The 21,396-nt window shown below is 42.6% G+C and overlaps 1 non-coding gene and 1 pseudogene across 1 annotated transcript; both read right to left on the reverse strand.

Annotated features, from left to right (window-relative positions):
- Positions 1–317: 317 nt before the first annotated feature.
- LOC116135143 lies at positions 318–19,238 on the reverse strand (annotated as a pseudogene).
- On the reverse strand, positions 10,166–10,272 carry LOC116138263. The gene has a single exon (XR_004129275.1). It is a non-coding gene; the product is annotated as a small nucleolar RNA R71 (small nucleolar RNA).
- Positions 19,239–21,396: the final 2,158 nt, after the last annotated feature.

Raw genomic sequence — 21,396 nt, forward strand, 5'->3', positions numbered from 1 at the left:
ATGTTTTTGTTCATGTACTCTGTTCCTCATACTTAACATAGTAATTGACTGACATTTTATCAAACTATTCATTCCTCTTTTTCTTAGTATATCCCATAGAAATTGAACAAAATAATTTTAAAAGGATCATTTATCATTGTGAAAGTGTAGAAGAACTTTTTCTAGTATTTAGTTGAAACAATGTTTGGCCAACAACCAAAGAAATTTGAAGGCAACTTCATTGTTTAACAAAATTACTTGCACTACCAGTGAAAGATACATTAGTTTATCTATCTCTCTTTCAAATGTCTGCCAACAGAATTCTGTCAAATGTCACTTTATTCTCAAGGAAACTAATTTTTGCATATTATTTTGTAGGGATTATGCCACGAGATGGGTGTGGTTGAAGAATATATCGGTAGCCTTGGCGGAGAAGATAGGAAAGGCTCTGTTAAAATTTGTAATGCATCAAATGCTTTCTTGCAGCATGTTTAGCAGCTTATTCATGGATGGCCTATCCGATGGGCCAGTCTGTACTCTGTATGCACCACAAACCCACAATAATCATCTTCTTTGTTATGTCATTTTCCACGCTACTATTAAGACCATGCCGTTTTAATTCTTTGTCCTGCTCAACTTGCTTGTAAATCCAATGAGGAAAATATGTTTCACTAGTATGAACCACTCCAGCACCAAAGGTTTTTTTCTTCCCCCAACCATTTCTAGAATCATCATTTCATAACTGTAAACATCATATTTATATAAAACTTCTTTAAACTCTCTACTAAATACTTCTAGAGTGATAATACCAAATTGTCTCTTTGGCCTCCAATATTGATATGATACTCTTCTTTTCAAGATATAGTTTCGCAAGCCCGAAATCAAATATCTTGGGACAAAATTCTTTGTCAAGAAGAATGTTATGAGGTTTTATGTCAAAACGCAAAATCCTTGTATTGTAATCACGATGCAAGTACTCTAATCCTATTGCTATTCCTATTGTAATTTTGTACATTTTTTTCCCATTCTAAACATTGACCAGCCTTAAGATTATGCTTATTGTATATGAATTTCTCAAGTGACCCATTGGGCATGAACTCATAGATAAGAGCTCTAATGTCACCCTCTAAACAAAAACCCAATAGTGTGACGATATTAATATGAGATGTTCTACTAATGCTTGCAACTTCATTAATGAATTCTTGGCCATTACCTTTGGATGTACTTAGGAGTTTTACTGCTACAAGAGGATCATCCAATAACTTGCCTTTGTAGACACCAGCCTAACCTCCTTGGCCTAGTTTTTCTTTGACTGAGTTGGTCATCTTCTTAACACCTGAAAAGTTGTACTTTTGGGAGCCAAATCAGGTCTATAATCTCTAATGAAGTCTTCAATGTCTTGAACGTTCTTCGTCATCTTCCTGAAAAATGTTGTTGATATTATTGATGATATCGCATGGCACATAATGAGACATATGACTGTTATCCCACTTGCTGACATAACAGCATCTGCAAGAAGAAATAAGCAATGAATCAACGTGGCAAGGAAAATATTTACACCTTTATGAAATACTATGTAACCAATCGCTAGAAAATCTAAGCAACTAATACCATGCACCAGCTCTATCGGTCCAAATGAAAATATTATCAGAATTCGGAGAGATATATTACCTATAGCGAACTTTAGTCACAAGTTCGAATCATTGCCTGTAACAAAAAGCATTCAGGGTAGTTTAGACTTTAGAGTTAGAACATAACAAACTCTGTGCAAAATTGTAATTAAAACTAGTTTCTAGGAGACTATTTAATCAATCTGTCAATGATCCTATAAGTGAAGATGGTTTCTCTATTATAGGAAAAAGTAACAAACATCAGGCTAGAACACTATAATTATTGCACATCACCAAGAATCGAGAAAGAACAGTTTATGTTTGGGCTACTAGGTTCCTGGTTTTCCCTGGGTCGACTATACATACAAATCTCACAAATTTAAGTTCAAAACTTTAGACTACATCAAGAGTAGCCCTTATTCTGAGGTTACTGCCACAAGTTTTCTGTTCACAGGCCTAAAGTTTTGAGTAATCAGAGACTGTCTGGTGGGCTAAGGTGGTGAAGATCATTATAATAATACATTTGCGAAGAAATGTTTTAGATGGGAAGAAGTTCTGGAGATCCATTCGGAAGGAAAAAACTGAAGGAAACAAAACCACAAAGAGGAGGACAAAATTGTGGAAATGAGGGAAGCACATGAAGGAAAATTAGTCGATGGGATGAACACATTTTCCCTCAGGTTTGATAATAGCGTAAGTGGACTCAATGATGTGCAGTATGTCAATTAAATATACTTGATATACGGTATTGTTGGTTTACAAGCTGGAGAATTCAAAGGAAAGAATACAAGGATATTCTCAGAGACGAGTTTTTCCAGAGAATCTTCTCTAAATGTTTTCCGTTTCAATTGTGTTATGCTTGGGAAAATAGGGCTGACGTGGCGCCCAGTTAAGTGCGAATGGTCAGACCTCGGGAAGAGTCCGCTGACATCTTGGCGCAGCCACATCGCGTGATGATGTAAGCAGCACACTTCTATCAGTATAGTGGGTGCGCGCCAGACTGAAGGAAGGTTGGGAGATGTCCACGTGTCCAATCCCTGTAGCAAATCGCGTGAATCACTCTAGAAGGTGGGCAATGTGACATAAAAAAGGATTTGCACGGATAATCCCACCAACTCACAGACTCAGTAATGATAACCTTAATCCATCCCATTATAAATTGGGAGCTGTCCTCTCATTTGAGGGATTAGCTACTCTCTCTCTAGAATATACAGCATTTGATACCTTGTATTATCATTGTTAAGTCAGTCAACCAACGCGACCTGACCCTTATCATTAATACAAACATCAGTGGACGTAAGACTTGCTTCTTTAGCATCTGAACCACTTTAAAACTCCTTTCTCACTACATTTACTCTCATTATTTCATACATTCACATGTGTCTTCTGGGCCAATTCAGCATTTCACACGTGCGTTTCGCTGGTGTCAAAATCACGCATCAACAGTTTGACGCTAGAATGAGGGCTTGATTTAGCATTCGTCCTTCATCGGGAGAATCTCTAACCTATCGGCCCTACAACAACAAATGGCTCACCGATTTAAACCTGAGAAAACCAACCAGAATACTGAGGGGATCCCTCAAATGCAGGAGGATACCTCCCCCAGGGTACCCTCAGCCCCGCAGACTACCGCGGGGAACATCCTGTCAAGTTCACAACTTGACCCTGCCGTTCTAAGCTACCTGGAGAGGTTCAATAATACTCTCCAAATGGTTACGCGGAGATTGGACCGTTTGGACCAGGATGTACCGCCCAAGTCGAATGAGGCTGTGTAACCGCCAAAAACACCTGCAGGTCATGCAAAAGCGCGGCAAAGGGCGATAGCCCGTGCTGCGAGCATTGCAGCGCGTTGAAGAAAGGGTAAGCAAGTGGCGAATGGGCCTAAAAGCTCAAAAGGCCCGGCGAATGCCTACCAAACCCCTAGTAGATACTTGTGGCGTTGAGACTCGATGAAAGGGTACAACCCGAGCCATCCCACGCCACGTCACGTGAAAACCCCTACAAAAGTGCTGGGCGGGGCAATTCTCATTACCGCCAGATCGATCCTGATCATCGTGAGGGAAGCTACCACACTCCGCGGGTCGGTTTGCACCACCGCGGAGGTCGCGAAAGTTCCCCGAATAATGCAACGCCATCACACGACTCTAGCCAGCGTGTGTTAAGATTGGTCGGGACTGTCGGCAGAGGCAAGGGGGAATCCAACCTATGGTCATTCCTCAACCGTAATCGTGAGGGTCGCACCCACATTGCGGAAAGTAATCCCCAGGTAGCGCCACTACCTCAAATCGAAGAGCTGCAGTGAGCTCTTGATCAACTAAAAGCTTAGCAAAATGAGCAAGGGCAGGTCGTATCGGCGTCTCCCTTTTTTGGCAAAATGTCGATGTTTGGCATTGACCTTAACCTCTCATGCCAAAAGGTGGCTCAGGTCGCTCCTAGCAGGATCGATCAGCTCGTGGCCTCAGATGAGCACGATGTTCCTGAGACACTTCCAAGCGAACAGAAAGTTCTCAATGCCTTTGAGCTACCTCAGCAACATAAGGCAAGAGAGGGATGAATCCCTCCAATCATATATAGACAGATTCCACAGAGAACTCAACAAAATAGCTCACACTCCCGAGGAGTCTATTCGGACTCTCATCATTGCAGCAGTTCATCCACAGACCGACCTGTGGAAAAAGCTACAGGCTGAGGATGATGTTTCCCTCACCCGTTTTTACAATCTTGCGGAGAAGTATCTCCGTATTGAAAGTTCTATAGCGGCACTCCATCGCGGCGATCGCGGCGATCGCGGTACCCCAGGCAGTGCGCCTGGTCGGGAAGAAAGAATGAGAGTTGATCGCAAATGGGCTCCCGACGATCAGCGAAAAGGGAAGAAGCCGCTCTATGAGCCCAAAAAGTCTTATGCCCCAGTTCCTCGTCGCAATCGCGATAGGAACCAATATACTCCCTTGAATGCATCTGTATCGGCTATTCTTGACAAATCAAAAGAGGCCAGCCTGCTCGGAGAACCTGAGCCCATGAAGAATCCCCTATCGGCCAGGAATAGTAAAAAATATTGTCGCTATCATCGAGACAATGGGCACCATACCGATGAATGCCGATCTCTCAAGCAGGCGATCGAAAGCCTCATCAAGCAGGGACATTTCAAGGAGTATATTGATGACTCTGCTCCCTCACATGAGAAAAATCAGAGGGAGCCAAGTAAGAAACGCCGTGATCAGAAAGGAGTGTGCACCCTCAATTTAATCTTCGAGGGACCGTACTTTGCGAGGAACTCGCGAGGTGCCCAAGAAAGGTATGCTCACGAGGCACATCACAACCCCATCAAAACGATGAGCGTGGCACAACGACCACAAAAGGTTCGCCGAGAGGAGGAAATTTCCTTCTCCGAAAAAGATGCGGCCCAGCTGCATCATCCTCATGATGATGCCTTTGTGATCACGCCCCTCATATGGCGCCATAATGTCCAGAGAATGTTAGTGGATAATAGAAGTGCTGTGAACATCCTATTCGCTTCAACTTTCGAAAAAAATGAATTTGGATGTGGTCGACCTGAAGCCTGTCTCGTTCCCTTTATATGGCTTTACAGGGGACCACCTGCTCCCCAAGGGAACAATCTCACTCCCAGTCACGCTGGGTGGCTTCGACGAGGTGACTAAGGTAATTGAGTTCTTGGTAGTGGATTGCCCATCCGCCTTTAATAGAATCCTGGGGCGACCTATGCTAAGACACTTCAAGGTAGTCACTTCAATATACCATCTGAAGATGAAGTTCCCCACCCGATGGGGATCAAGGAAGTTAGCGGGTCTCAGCGCGTATCTCGCGACTGCTATGTGAAAGCAGTGCAGATGGCGTGCAAAGGCAAAGGCATCTCGCGTGGCAATCACAGACAGACAATGGCGATCAGTCGGATCAAGCCACAGCCTGGCCCAGCCGAGGATAATATAGATCCTCGTATTCAAGACTGCCCTTCCAGTGGGCTAGTTGAGGACCTGACTGAAGTACTAGTCGACCAGAATGAACCAAACAGGGTGTTAAGGATCGGTAAAAATCTCAATTCCCAGCTCGCTACCGAACTGACCAGCTTCCTTAGGGAAAGCATCGATGTGTTCACATGGTCGCACACAGATATGGTTGGGATCAGCCCGAATGTTATTTGTCATGCATTAAACATCGATAGTGAAGCCAAGCCAGTTCGCCAAAAAAGGAGAGCGATGGATCCGGAGTGGTATGCTGCCTTGAAGCTTGAGGTGGATAACCTCCTCCAAAATGGATCCATCCGAGAAGCACTCTATCTGACCTGGGTTACCAACCCAGTTCTAGTAAAGAAGCCCAACGGTAAATGGCAGACCTACATTGACTACACCGACCTCAACAAGGCATGTTCGAAAGATAGCTTTCCCTTGCCAAGGATTGACCAGCTCGTGGATGCCACCTCGGGGCACGAGCTATTGAGTTTTATGGATGCGTACTTGAGATACAATCAAATTTCGATGTACGTACCAGACGAAAAGCATACATCTTTTGTTACAGATCGGGGACTGTACTGCTATAGAGTTATGCCCTTTGGCCTCAAGAACGCTGGTGCAACTTACCAGCTACTGGTTAATCGAATGTTCTCCAAACAGATAGGCAAATTGATGGAGGTCTATGTAGACGACATGCTGGTTAAGTCACATGTCGCTTCAGATCACGTAGCACATCTCGCTGAGATGTTTGACATCCTCCCGCAGTACCAAATGAAGCTGAACCCCCTCAAATGTTCATTTGGAGTATCCTCGGGAAAGTTTCTAGGGTACATGGTTAACCAGCGGGGAATTGAGATCAACCCCGAAAAAATCCAAGCTCTCCTCGATATGAAGAGCCCGACCAACAAAAAACAGGTCATGAGCCTGAACGGGCATATAGTGGCGCTAAGTCACTTCATATCGAGGTTAACAGATCGCTGTTTGCCATTCTTCAATGTACTCAGGGCCAATAAGAAGTTCGAATGGACTCCCGAGTGCGAACAGGCATTCCAGAGAATAAAGGAACACCTTGGGAAGCCACCACGTCTGTCCAAACCTCTCCCACAAGAGATCTTCCTTTTGTACCTGTTCGTCTCACAGTTCACGGTTAGTGTAGCCTTAGTTCGGGAAGAGAACAGAACGCAATGGCCAGTATATTACATGAGCAAGCGTCTATTGGATGCCGAGATGCGGTATCCAAAAATGGAGCGATTAGCCTATGCCCTGCTGATCGTTTCCTGAAAGTTGTGACCTTACTTCCATGCCCATACAGTTCATGTATTGACTAATTACCCGCTCAGGCAGGTCCTCCAAAAACCAGAGGCGTCGGGTAAATTGCTCAAATGAGCCATGGAACTCAGTCAGTTCGATCTCTATTACAAACCAAGAGCAACTATTAAAGGGCAGGTTGTTGCCGACTTCATATCAGAGTTCTCGCATCATCCAGCGAACAAGTTGGAACATCCCAACGAAGTCATCCAGGATACTATTCAAAATCTCTCGACCTAGACCCTCTACGTCGATGGATCATCGAACAAAAAGAGGACCGGGGTAGGTCTTCTCTTATTGAGTCCCGAAGGGGCTCGCATTCATGGCATTCTCCGGTTTGATTTCAAAGCAACCAACAATGAGGCCGAGTATGAAGCACTGCTCGCTGGACTAAGGTTGGCCAGAGAAATGGGCGCACCCGCGATCAGTGTCCACAGTGACTCCATGCTGGTCGTTAACCAGATTTTGAGAGAGTACTAAGCCAAGGAAGATAACATGATCAATTATATGAAGAAAGCTAAGGCCGCACTCGAGCCGTTCAAGCACTTCACGATCACTCAAATTCCCAGAGATAGCAATTCTATGGTGGATGCCTTGGCAAGAATAGCCTCATCATTGGACTCGGATGCACTGAAGAGCATTCCTATTTGGTTCATCGAGATCCCCAGTATCAGTCCAATCGAACAGGCCGTGAATGTAACAGAATCAAATTCCTGGATGACCCCCATTATTCAATATCTCAAAGATAGGACATTGCCTGATGACAAGGTCGAGGCAAGAACCATCCAAACAAGATCTGCTTGTTTTACTCTCATCGGAGACCAACTGTATAGGCGAGGGTTCAGCGCCCCTCTCTTCCGATGTGTAAATGGCGAAGAGGCAGATTATATTATGAGGGAGATACATGAAGGGATCTGCGGTAATCACACCGCCGCACGATCTCTTACCAACAAAGTTGTTCGCCAAGGGTACTACTGGCCCCTGATCCAAGAAGACACCTACAACTTTGTTAAAAGGTGTGACAAGTGCCAGCGGTTCGCGAACATACCATAAACTCCCTCTCACCAACTGACAACTATGACCAGCCCCTGGCTGTTCTCTATGTGGGGGATCGATCTCATCGGCCCTATGCCGGTTGGTAAAAGGGGAGTAAAATATGCCGTGGTTGCGGTAGATTACTTCACCAAATGGGTCGAAGCCCAGCCATTAGCCGCGATCACGACCAGAAAGCTCAAGGACTTCGTCTTCAAGAACATTGTGTGCCGCTTGATAATCCGTAAATTATATAGTTTTTATTAGATCTTTTTGTCGGATTTCAGGTACTTTCTAGTGCATATTGACCTGAATTGTTGCTTAATTCTTTACTTTTCGTGTTTCAGGTTAAAATGGACATTTTGAGCAAATAAAGACAAAATTGGATAGTTTTGACTCAGAAATTAGCGGATCTAAGAAGATAGGAGAGTTCCGGAGCAGGATAAAGCACGATAAAGCTTGTTCCCAAGGAAGAGCACCGAGAATCGAAGAATCGAACGAAGAAGCAAGCAGAGTGGCAGTTCTGTAATTTCAGAACTTTTCAAGGAGCTTCGCCTCGGCGAAGGAATTCTCTTCGCCGCGGCGAAGTAAGCCAGGGGCGATATTGGATTTCTTCATTCTTCGCCGCGGCGACAATCATTTTATTCAGTTTTGTTAAACGCACAGTTTCGTGTTGTGCGTGTTTTGGCTGGGTTATTTGGACTAAGTATAAAAGAAAAACTTAGCCTTTTTCCCAGGGGTCTTCATCTTTTTAGGGTTAGCTATTTTTACATAATTGAGAGAAAAACTTTGAGCTTTTTGGTTGTTAAAGGGAGAAGATTCGGATTTTGACTGAAGGATTCATCTTTTGGGGAGATTTCTTATCTTTCATCTCATTTTCATTATGTTGAACTTGTTTATTTCCGTTTTTCGTTTTTGTGTTATTAATTTAGCTATGAACTAACCTATTTTGGGTTAGGGTTTTGATTGTAGTTTGGATTTTAAATGGGTTAAGTGTTTGATTGTGTTATTTCCACATGAATAAGCTTTGGTTGTGTGTTACTCTGAATTTGAATGCTGTATGTGATGAACATGATGAGATTGAGAAATAATTCATGTTAGGCTTCTTGGGTAATCACCATTATAGTATTGGATGCTAGAGATAGATTCAAGAATTAATGAAATCAATTTAGGATTCTTGTGCTTAATGAATTTAGAATTATTAACCTTCAATTTGTTGGGTGCGGAATGTTAAAGATGAATAGGAAAACATAGCCCGAGAGGGTATGTTAACATTTTAGTGAATTCGATTTACAACCCTTGCGCATGAAGGGAATATAGTGTAATTTTTAGGTTTAACCCATAAAAATCCAAACAAAGTCAAAACCCTACCGTTTTACTTGAATTGATATTCCGTGTTTCATTTGCTTTCTTAATTAAGTTTTAATTCTTTGCTTAATTTCATTGTTGTTTTAATTAAAATTTGCTCCCACCAATCCAAAGAATTCGATTGCTTCAATTGATAACATTAGGAAACTTAGTGCTTTGCTAACAATCCTCGAGGGAACGATATCCTACCCATCATTTATTACTGAGGCGACTAGTGCACTTGCTAGTTTTGCATGTTGTAAGAAACACGCATCACGTTTTTGGCGCCGTTGCCGGGGATTGTTTTAAGTTAACATTAAGTTTTTCCTTAAGTTTAGCTAGATTGAAGTTTTAATTTTTGTTTTTAATAAAATTAGAGTTGTGATATCACTTTCTTTCAATTGTCGTTCAGTTTATGCGAAGAGCAAGACGTCAACCAGTGGTTCCTGTTGACCTTGAGGTTGAGAGGACCATGAGAAGACGTAACAGAGAGAGAAGAGAAAGAGAAAATCTTACTGCGAATCTGAAGAAGTTGTTGTAGAAATGGCTGAACAAGAAAACAGGACATGAGGGAATTTTCAATTCCCACAGTGAACGGAAGTGGGTCAAGATTACTAGACCTACAGTACAAGCAAACAACTTCGAGATCAAGCGGCAATCATCCAGATGATCCAACAGTCGATTAGATTCAACGGTGATTTGAAGGAAGATATGAATCAGCACATTGCAAATTTCCTAGAAATTTGGACACCTTCAAGTCAAATGGAGTGTCGGATGATGCTATTAGGCTGCGGTTGTTCCCATTCTCATTGGGAAATAAAGCAAAGGTGTGGTTAATGGCATTACCACCGGGAACGATAACAACGTGGAATGATCTAGCACAAAATTCCTGACCAAGTTCTTTCCTCCAGCTAAGTCAGCGAAATTGGAAATGATATCACATCATTTCTCCAAGATGATGCCGAGTCGTTGTACGAGGCTTGGGAGAGATACAAGGAGTTAATGAGAAAGTGTCCACATCATGGTCTGCCAGTTTGGCTTCAAGTCCAAACATTTTACAATGGTTTGATGGGTAATGTGCAAACCATGGTGGATGCAGCTTCAGGAGGGGCCTTGCAGAATAAGACACCAGAGGAGGCGTATGAGTTGCTTGAGGTTTTGGCAAGCAACAATTCAAAGACCGAATGAGGAGAGTCACAACGAGGAAATCTTCGGGTCTTCATGAAGTTAATGCCTCTCACAGCCATTCAGCCAACTCAATGACTTCAAAAATAGTTGGGAACTATGCAGGTAAACTTATACAAGCACCTCAACTAAAATGTGATTTTTGTCAGGAAACCATGTGAGCAGCGAGTGTCAAGTTGGAAAAACCATTTGCTCCATCATCTTCATCAACGGAGCAAATGAATTACTGGCAGGAAATCAAAGACACGAACAACCCATTCTCCAACACATACAACCCAGGGTGGAGAAATCATCCAAATCTGGCTTGGGGAATCAGAATCAACAAAATAACCAATGGAAACAAAGGCCAGTTCCAAATAACCACCAGGGGTGACCAATCAACCGGGAGATCAAAGAGTGACAAAGTTGGAGGATATGTTTGGTAAATTCATGCAAGAGACCACAGGGTTCAGAATGAGACGAGGACAAACTTTAGAAAACAAGGGGCGTCCATTCGGAATCTTGAGGTACAGATGGGCCAATTGGGAGAAGCTGAATGATAGACCGTAGGGTTCTCTACCAAGCCATACAGTGAATAACCCACGTGAACAAGCAAATGCCATAATTTTGAGAAGTGGGACAGCTTTGGGAGAAGTAGAACAAACTTACCAAAGAGGTTGAGCAACCGGAAGGGAAGATTCTGAAGAGAGAATCGATGAAGAGATCGTTTGTGAAGAGAAACCAGGTGTTTGGGGGAAGAGAAAAGAAAGAGGAAGAAAGGCAAAAGAAGAAGGAGAAATTGCATTCCCCGAGATACACCAGAATTAGCCACACAACCCCACCGTGCCTTTTCCTCAGAGATTAAAGAAGAAGAATCAGGATAAGCAATTTTCAAAGTTTATTGAAATTTTTAAAAAATTGCATATTAACATTCTTTTGCAGATGCATTAGCAAATGCCGAGTTATGCGAAGTTCCTAAGGAAATCCTTTCGAACAAAAGGAAGTTAGAAGATGAGGAAACGGTGATGCTTCGGAAGAGTGCAGCACCATTCTCCAGAAAAATACCCCCAAAGCTCAAAGATCCAGGGAGTTTTACTATTCTGTGTGATTAGGGGATATTACTTTTGATCGTGTTTTATGTGATCTAGGAGTAGTATTAATTGATGCCCTTTTCTGTTTTAGGAGATGAGAATTGGTGAAGTGAAGCCAACGACAATGTCATTGCAACTAGCGGATAGGTCAATAAAGCACCCGAGGTGGATAGTTGAAGATGTATTAGTGAAGGTGGGGAAGATAATTTTTCCAGCGGACTTGTGGTGTGGGACATGGAAGAGGATAAGGAAATTCCTCCATTTTGGGTCGACCATTTTTAGCCAGGGGAGAGCACTGATTGATGTGCAGGAAGGAAAGTTACTGTTGAGGGTTCAAGATGAATAGTAACTTTCAATGTTTGATGCAATGAAGTTTCCGTCTGAAGCGGATTCATGCTTTAGTGTGGATGTGGTGGATAAACTTGTGGTGGAATCCATGAAGAAAAACATCCCAGAATTACCTCTAGAAGCGTGTATAGCCAAATCGAAAACAGTAGAGGTACAAGAATCAGCAAGAATGATTGTGCTAGAATGTTGGAAACACTTCAACCGATTAAGGATAGTCAAGATATAGAATTTGAGGATTTTGATTTTGACAAGGAGAAGGCAAAGGAAGAAAATAAAGAAGCTCCAAGGCTTGAACTGAAACCTTTACCACCTCACCTCAAATATGTCTATCTGGAGACTCAGAAACTTTTCCAGTGATTATTAGTTCTGATTTGAATGCATTAGAGGAAGAGAGGGTGATTAGAGTGTTGAGGGAACATAGACTGGCAATTGGATGGACCATTTCGGACATTAGAGGTATCTCACCATCATTTTGCATGCATAAGATTCTCATGGAGGAGACATTAAGCCTAGGGTACAACCACAACGGAGATTGAATCCTTCAATGAAGGAGGTGGTGAGAAAGGAGGTCGTGAAACTCTTAGATGCGGGGATTATTTATCCGATTTTCGATAGTCCATGGGTGAGCCCCGTATAGTGGTCCGAAGAAAGGAGGGATCACGGTAGTGAAGAAAAGAGTAATGAGTTGATTCCAACAAGGACGGTGATGGGCTGGAGAGTATGCATCGATTACCGTAAACTAAATGAGGCGACAAGGAAGGATCATTTTCCATTACCCTTCATTGGTCAGATATTGGAGAGGTGTGCAGGACATGCCTACTATTGTTTTCTGGATGGGTATTCAGGATATAAACCAAATTGCCATCGCTCCTGAGGATCAAGAGAAAACGACCTTCACTTGTCCCTACGACACTTGCTTACGACGGATGACATTTGGGTTATGCCATGCTCCAGCAACATTTCAAAGATGCATGGTGTCGATTTTTGGAGATATGGTGGAACGGTTTATAGAAGTCTTCATGGATGACTTCTCAGTTTTGGCTCTCATTTGATAACTGTCTGAAAATATTTTCTTGTTTTGCAACGATGTAAGGAACAAATTGGTGCTGAATTGGGAGAAATGTCACTTCATGGGCCAAGAGGGAATAGTGCTCGGGCATAGGATTTCCAAGGATGGGATTGAAGTTGATCAAGCAAAGACAGAAGTGATTGGAGAACCCCACCACCATCAAATGTCAAGGCAGTCCGAAGTTTCTGGGGCATGGGGGTTTTACAGAGCCTTCATCAAAGATTTTTCTAAGATTTCTAAACCCTTTGCAAATTGAATAAAGATGTTGTTTTTTTTTAATGATGATTGCATGCATGCTTTCCTAACCTAAAAAAATTACTAGTAATACACCTATTATTGCAGTTCCCAATTGGGGACTGCCCTTCGAATTAATGTGTGATGTTAGTGACTTTGCTTTATGGGTAGTATTAGGACAGAGAAAAAATAAAGTGTTGCATGATTTCAGTATGCTAGCAAGACACTCGTTGATGCACAACTGAATTACACCACCACTGAAAAAGAATTATTAGCTGTGGTTTTGCTTTTGACAAGTTTTGTTCTTACTATTAGGTGCGAAGGTGATCGTTACACGGACCATCAGCACTCAGACCCTACTGGCGAAGCAAGAAGCAAAACCTCGGTTGAAAGATGGATTTTACTACTTCAAGAGTTTGAGTTGGAAATTTGAGACAAGAAGGGGTCGGAAAATGTGGTAGCTGATCACTTGTCGAGAATTGAGAGAACAATCAAGGGAAATGAGGAGGAAATGCCAATTAGAGAAACATTCCCGGATAAGAAGCTGATAGAGAGGAAGAAAGCACCATGGTATGCGGATTTTGCAAATTATTGTCATCAAGGGTGCTCCAAGTGGTATGACATATCAACAGAAGAGAAAATTTTTCTCAGATTTAGTACTACTTTGGGAAGAGCCCTTCCTGTACAGACATGTACTGACAAATGAACAGAGATGCGTCCCGAAGGAAGAAATGGAGAGCATTTTAAGGCATTGTCATGAGAAAGAAGTAGGTGGCCATTTTGGGGGAGCTAGAACAGCAGTGAAGGTGCTACAATTGGGTTTTATTGGCCAACCTCTTTAAGGATTCCTTCCGGATGATTCAAGAGTGTGACCAATGTCAACGGATGGGAAGTATTTCAAAAAGAGATGACATGCCGTGAACAACCTGGTGGTTGAAATTTTTGACGTTTAGGGGATTGATTTCATGGGTCCTCCCAATTCTTTTGGGAACACGTATATCTTGGTAGGTGGATTATGTGTCGAAATGGGTTGAGGCAGTTGCACTGCCAACTAATGCTGCTAAGGTGGTGATTAATTTTGTGATGAAGAATATTTTCTCAAGGTTTGGGGTACCATGAGCAATCATAGTGATGGAGGATCGCATTTTTGCAATAGGCAAATGGATGCACTGCTGAGTAAGTATGGAGTGACACATAGAGTTGCAACACCTACCATCCATAAACAAGCGGGCAAGTGGAACTGTCGAATAGGAACTAAAGGGGATTTTGGAAAAAAAATAATGCCTCGAGGAAGGATGGTACGGAAGGTGGACGATGCTTTATGGGCTTATCGCAATGCCTTCAAAACCCCAATTGGGAGTCTCCATTCAGATTGGTTTATGGAAAGCGTGCCACTTGCCGATAGAACTTGAACATAAGGCATACTGGGCCGTCAAGCAGTTGAACAGGATTTGAAAGCCCGGGAGAGGAGAGAATGCTGACTTTGAACGAACTTGATGAGTTTCGTCTCGAAGCATATGAAAATGCCGGAATTATAAAGAGAAGACAAAAAGGTGGACGACAAGCACATCGGGTCAAGGCTTTTGAAGTTGGATAAGGTATTGTTGTTCAACTCTAGACTTAGGCTTTTCCCCGGAAAACTTAAGTCTAGATGGTCCGGACCATTATATTACGAATATCCAGCATCGGAGTAGTGGAAGTCACACATGAGGAAAATGGCACTTTCACGGTTAATGGACAGAGGTTGAAGCCATACATTGAGGGGTGGTGATGAGTGCAAGTTATCCCAATCGGCTGGACATCCCAACCTAAATGATGGGAGAGAGTCAAGCTTCCGATATAAACAGCGCTTCTTGGGAGGCAACCCAAGTGTTTTTAACTTTTTGATTTTAATTTTGGTCGTTCTAATTTATTAATTTCATTATGATTTTTTAGGGTTTAAACGAAGAACGTCGCCACGGCGAAACTGGAAATTTTATTAGGGTTAATGAATTAGAACTTTTAACAACGCCACGTACACCTTAAACTACAAAAAAAAAAAAAAAAAAAAAAAAAAAAAAAAAAAAAATTAAGGGTATATGGCTGGAAACCAGTAACCGTCTTAAAAACTGCCTAGCAGTACTTGGCGACTTCGGGTTTAACAACGCCACGTACACCTTAAACTGTGAAAAAAAAAAATTATTTTTGTTTTTGTTCTGTTGGTTGTTTCGTTTTTGCCGATGATGAGTTGTATAAATCAATGATGAGAATAGGATTGTTGATTTTTATTGTTGAGAAATGTTAAGCATTGCTTCAAGTTTAGTTATTTGACTGGATTCTGATTGAGGTTTGTTGAGTGGTTCAACCACCATTTTCATTTTTCAGCATGCTTAGATTATTTTATGCGATTAGGTAAAGTCTTGATAATGTTGGTGGACTTTAGAACCTAGTTGAGAAATGCTTGAGGCGAAATTCTAGGATTAGAAATGGTTGAGGAGTGATTTAGGCATTTTTCGGAATGTTTGAGCCTTTCTAGCCGACCCATGAATGAAAATTTCCTAGTCACCCATTTGAGCCGTATGAATTGTTTTATTTTTCTTGGAAAACAACAAAAATTGTCAATCCTTTGCCCTAAACACTTATCATACCCTAGAAGAATGCGTCCTAGCGCAAAACAAAGAACGAGACGAGTGTACAAATGAGCAAAAGAATAGTTGGGGTTGAGAGAAGAAAAATGAAGAAGAGACCAAAGAATGATGTGGGGGTGAGAGAAAAGAATAAAAACAAAAGAGGTAGTCACCTCAATTCAATTCAATTGATGTTGTTAAAAAAAATAATAATAAATAAATAAAATAACCAATGCTGCCTAGTTTAAGGGTATACGGTTGGAAACCGAACCCGCCTTAAAAACTGTCTAGCAGTATTTGGCGACCTCGGGTTTAACAAAGCCACATACACCTTAAACGAGTCCCCCTGCATTTATGGTATCCAAAAGTTTTAAAGATACGGTTTGAAGGCGTGAATTAGTGAACATGTCCATTGGTGTTGAGAAGGTGTGGGTTTCGATGTGATTTTAGTTTGCTTTAGGACAACCGAGTTCTCTTACTTTGTTTCCTATCCTTTTATGGAGCCCATGACCTGAGCCTAACGGACAAGCTTTAAAGACCTTTTGATTTTCATCTGTTGTTGTCCCATTAGTGGAGAGTAGTTCGATATTTAGGCTTATGGAGTCTGCCACATTTGATAAACTTTACAATTTTGCATAAAATATCGGGAAGTTAGAATGTGGATTGAAGTGGGGATCACCTATTGGTGGACCGATTGAGGAAGACAGTCGATGTAGCTTATAACTTCTTGGAGTGTCGAACATTTCCTGATATAATTTTTAACAATTTGAGACATGTGCAATTCTAGGCAATTCACTAGGAATTTGAGTTTTGTTGGTTTGTTTTTCAGTTTTGTTGTGTGTTTTGTTTGTTTTTGTTTTGTGTGTCTTTGTTTCGTTAGTTTTGTACTGTATGCTCGGGGACGAGCATCCTTAGTTTGGGGGTAGTTGATAATCCGTAAATTGTACAGTTTTTATTAGATCTTTTTGTCGGATTCAGGTACTTCTAGTGCATTTTGACTGAATTGTTGCTTAACTTACTTTTCGTGTTTCAGGTTAAAATGGACATTTTGAGCAAATAAAGACAAAATTGGATAGTTTTGATCAGAAATTAGCGGATCTCAGAAGATAGGAGAGTTCCGGAGCAGGATAAAGCACGATAAAGCTTGTTCCCAAGGAAGAGCACCGAGAATCGAAGAATCGAACGAAGAAGCAAGCAGAGTGGCAGTTCTGTAATTTCAGAACTTTTCAAGGAGCTTCGCCTCGGCGAAGGAATTCTCTTCGCCGCGGCGAAGTAAGCCAGGGGCGATATTGGATTTCTTCATTCTTCGCCGCGGCGACAGTCATTTTATTCAGTTTTGTTAAACGCACAGTTTCGTGTTGTGCGTGTTTTGGCTGGGGTATTTGGACTAAGTATAAAAGAAAAACTTAGCCTTTTCCTAGGGGTCTTCATCTTTTAGGGTTAGCTATTTTTACATAATTGAGAGAAAACTTTGAGCTTTTGGTTGTTAAAGGGAGAAGATTCGGATTTTGACTGAAGGATTCATCTTTTGGGGAGATTTCTTTTCTTTCATTCATTTTCATTATGTTGAACTTGTTATTTCCGTTTTTCGTTTTGTGTTATTAATTAGTATAACTAACCTATTTTGGGTTAGGGTTTTGATTGTAGTTTGGATTTTAAATGGGTTAAGTGTTTGATTGTGTTATTTCCACATGAATAAGCTTTGGTTGTGTGTTACTCTGAATTTGAATGCTGTATGTGATGAAAATGATGAGATTGAGAAATAATTATGTTAGGCTTTTGGGTAATCACCATTATAGTATTGGATGCTAGAGATAGATTCAAGAATTAGTGAAATCAATTTAGGTTCTTATGCTAATGAGTTTAGAATTATTAACCTTCAATTTGTTGGGTGCGGAATGTTAATAAGGATGAATAGGAAAACATAGCCCGAGAGGGTATGTTAACATTTTAGTGAATTCGATTTACAACCATTGCGCATGAATGGGAATATAGTGTAATTTTTAGGTTTAACCCATAAAAATCCAAACAAAGTCAAAACCCTACCCGTTTTACTTGAATTGATATTCCGTGTTTCATTTTGCTTTCTTAATTAAGTTTTAATTCTTTGCTTAATTTCATTGTTGTTTTTAATTAAAATTTGCTCCCACCAATCCAAAGAATTCGATTGCTTCAAATTGATAACATTAGGAAACTTAGTGCTTTGCTAACAATCCTCGAGGGAACGATATCCTACCCATCATTTTATTACTTGAGCGACTAGTGCACTTGCTAGTTTTGCATGTTGTAAGAAACACGCATCACCGCTACGGGATTCCTCATACCCTCATCTCAGATAATGGTAAACAGTTTGACAACAAAGAGTTCAAGCAGTTTTGTGACGAGTTGGGTATCCATAAAAAATTTGCCTCTGTCGCGAGACCGCAAGCAAATGGTCAAGTTGAAGTTGTCAACAAAACCATCAAGCACACTCTGAAGGCTAAACTTGGCGCAGCCAAGGGAAACTGGGCCAACGACCTTCCCAAAGTCTTATAGGCGTACAGAACAACTCCGAGAACCTCTACCTCAGAAACTCCATTTTCGCTAGCATATGGTTGCGAAGTAATGATCCCTGTGGAGGTAGGAACCGATTCATTTCGAAGGAACCTTTACAATGAAGCAGACAACGAAGCGCCTATGCGCGCAAGTCTGGACATTGTTGAAGAACGTTGCAGCAAGGCTTCTCTAAGAATAGCAGCCTATCAGCAAACCGCGAAAAGATTCTTCGATTCTAAGGTCAGACGAAGAGACTTCCAGGTCGGTGACCTTATATTGAAGGAAGTTCTTCTCGGTACTAGAGAACCAAGTGCCGGAGTTTTGTGACCAAACTGGGAGGGCCCATACCGTATCTCCAAAGTGATAAGACCGGGGACTTACCACCTCAAAAGGCTGAATGGTTCTATAGTACCGCGAGCTTGGAACGTCGAGCATCTGCGACCTTATTATCAGTAATTTCGAACTCAGTTTCCTTGTAAAACTTTTATTTTTCACAAGCTTTTGTAACGAATGTAATTTAGTTCACTTTACATATGCAATTCTGTTCGCATAAAATGTATAATTATGTTCGCATAGACTTATTTGTGTAATTATAAGCAGCTACTATGCGATCTCATATGTAATAGAGGGTACTAAAAATTTCTATGTACTCTGAAATATTACTAAAAGCGACTTTTATTCATCATAAAAAAAAGGGGAGGTACATAAAGTAGGATAAGGGCTACAAGGACGAATCACTGATCCTCGTTTCTAGGCCCCGAAGGAGCGACCTCTATGTTCCTAGGTTGGTTGCCGACTTCCTGTTCCTCCTGTTTGGGCACAACCACCTCGGGGACATATTTCGAATGATCTTCCGGATCAGGCCCCTGAGCCGTCTCCTTAGCCTCAACCTGGGCCAAAGTAGCTAGTTTGTCCCGATACTCTCCAGGAAGATCGAACATATCCATCTTAGGGTTATTTGCCTAAAGAGCAAAAATGGACTTGATCATCCAGTCCACAGCCCTGTTCTCTGTTTCCGCCTCCTGCCTTTCCATCTCTACGGTTAGCGAGGCAACGCGGCCCTAAGCGAAGTGAAGCACGGCCTTGAGCTCTGTTTGCTGCCTTTCAGTAGCCTTCCATAGGTTGGCCCTTTCCTATTCGGCCCGCATGGCTCGTTCAGAGGAATTCTTCAGCGCTTGATCCTTCTCTCCAGCCTCCCTAGAAAGCCTAGCCACAGTCCGCTGGAGCTCCTTCACCTCCTCGCCACGCTTGTCCAGTTTGGTCTTCTGGAAGTCCACTATGCGGTGAGTAGCGTCCCTTTCAAACATGAACTAGTCTGCCTGAGCAATGGACGAATCTCTGTCAGCTCATGCGGCCTCAACTCCTACACGAGCCAAGCATTCTCCTCCCGCAGCTCGACCAATTGCTCAGCAGACCCCAGCCCAGCCTTCTGCTGGGACATGTACAGGGAAAGCAAAGCCTGCACGATGAGATAAAGAGTTAGCATATTTCCCTTAAAGCGAATAAAGATCCCCGACCAGGATGGCTTGTTTACCTGACTAAAGAGTTAGAACGATGTGGACAGGAGTTCTACAGAACTGGATGTTAGAAACTGCTCGAATGACTCCGCAAGTCCGCATTCCAGGAGTGTTAGGACCACCGGCTGCAGATGGTCAGGAAGATGGGCCATTGACTCTAGCACGGGCGTGCCGACGCCCTCGGTGGGTGGAGCTTGACCTGCGGGTTTTTTGCCCGGCCTTCTCTCGGGGACTTCAGTCTCAAGTCGAGACGGCTGACCGATGGAAATACCGGTTGTGCCCCTAGACGGCCCTTCTGAGCCAAACGCTCGATAAGGCTGCGACCTCTCGGGCTGAATGCCCACACTTTCCCCCTCAGACTCCGTCTCCTCAGTCAGGATTTGCTGCCTCTTCTTAGGCCTCGAAGCCATTGTCTTCTGCTTCGGGTGAACAGCTGGTGGAGCAACTTTAGCAGGTCGAGCCAGAGCACCCGCCTGTGCTCCGACTGAGGGATCACTGGGATCAGCTCCAGCAGGTCCGGTGGTTTGCTTCTGGGGATATATATATATATATAATAACAAATGGATAGTCGAAACTTACTCGGTGGAGGCTCTAACGCTGCGGATTCGTTGAAAAAGCCGTACCTCCGTAAGTTCTCGGTTGTCACGAGCAACCTCGCGTCGCGTCTCTCCCTAAGCAAGAAGCCAAATGCTACAATCTTGTCCGGGTTCGCAAGCAGGTTTAGACTGGTCGTTTTGTTAACTGTCAAGGAAAGCAAACGACTCGTTAGCAAAAAGCAAAAATCGAACTGAGCTCAGAAGGAAAGAGAACCTACTCGGATCCTGAAAAAGGCTGATGTCGTCATAACAGAAAAAGAAAAACTTTGCGTTGTATGCTCCTGCATTGCTTGGATAGCTATGTATCCCAGCCTATATTGTGTTTCGTCTAGACAAGTATCAGGAATCTTTGTCCTTGCTCCTTTTCAAGACATACAAGCAACCGAGCTCAACCATGGTTAGCTCGCCCAATCTATTCTCCCGACACGCGATGTACATGGAAATGACGATCATGTACGCGTTCGGGGTTAGCTGCATCGGTGCGATCCCAAAGTGATCAAGGACCGACCTGGTGAAAAGGTGGAAAGGAATCAATCCCCCACCCTTAAAGATATCTTCGGAGATCACAGCGAATCCACGTGGTGGATCCCGAGCAGTATATGCCCTCTCGTGGAAGACATCTACCCTAACAGTGAATTGGCTAACTACCCTTCGCAACTCGTCAGCGGTAGGTGCCAAGTAAATTTCTCGAGGGGGGTCTACGAGAGCACCCTTTACGGGCAAGTTAGCCCCTTCCTCGGCTCTGGTCGTTGGGGGGTCCATTTTACAATCTGCAGAAGCGATAAAAGTGTACCATTCAATCTTCGTATATTTTCGTATGATGACGTGGATGAAAAGTTTTCCTCCTTAAAACCATAAAAACCCTAACAAGTATACTTAGAGCCCTTAGCGACTCCAACTCGATGGAGAACATTTCGTCTCCGATGAGCTACCGATGGACAGCCATCGCACAGTGACTATCAAAAGCTAAAGACATTAAAAATAAAAAGGAA

The sequence above is a fragment of the Pistacia vera genome, unplaced genomic scaffold (genome assembly GCF_008641045.1).
Source record: "Pistacia vera cultivar Batoury unplaced genomic scaffold, PisVer_v2 Contig1002, whole genome shotgun sequence".
NCBI classification, from domain to species: Eukaryota; Viridiplantae; Streptophyta; class Magnoliopsida; order Sapindales; family Anacardiaceae; genus Pistacia; species Pistacia vera.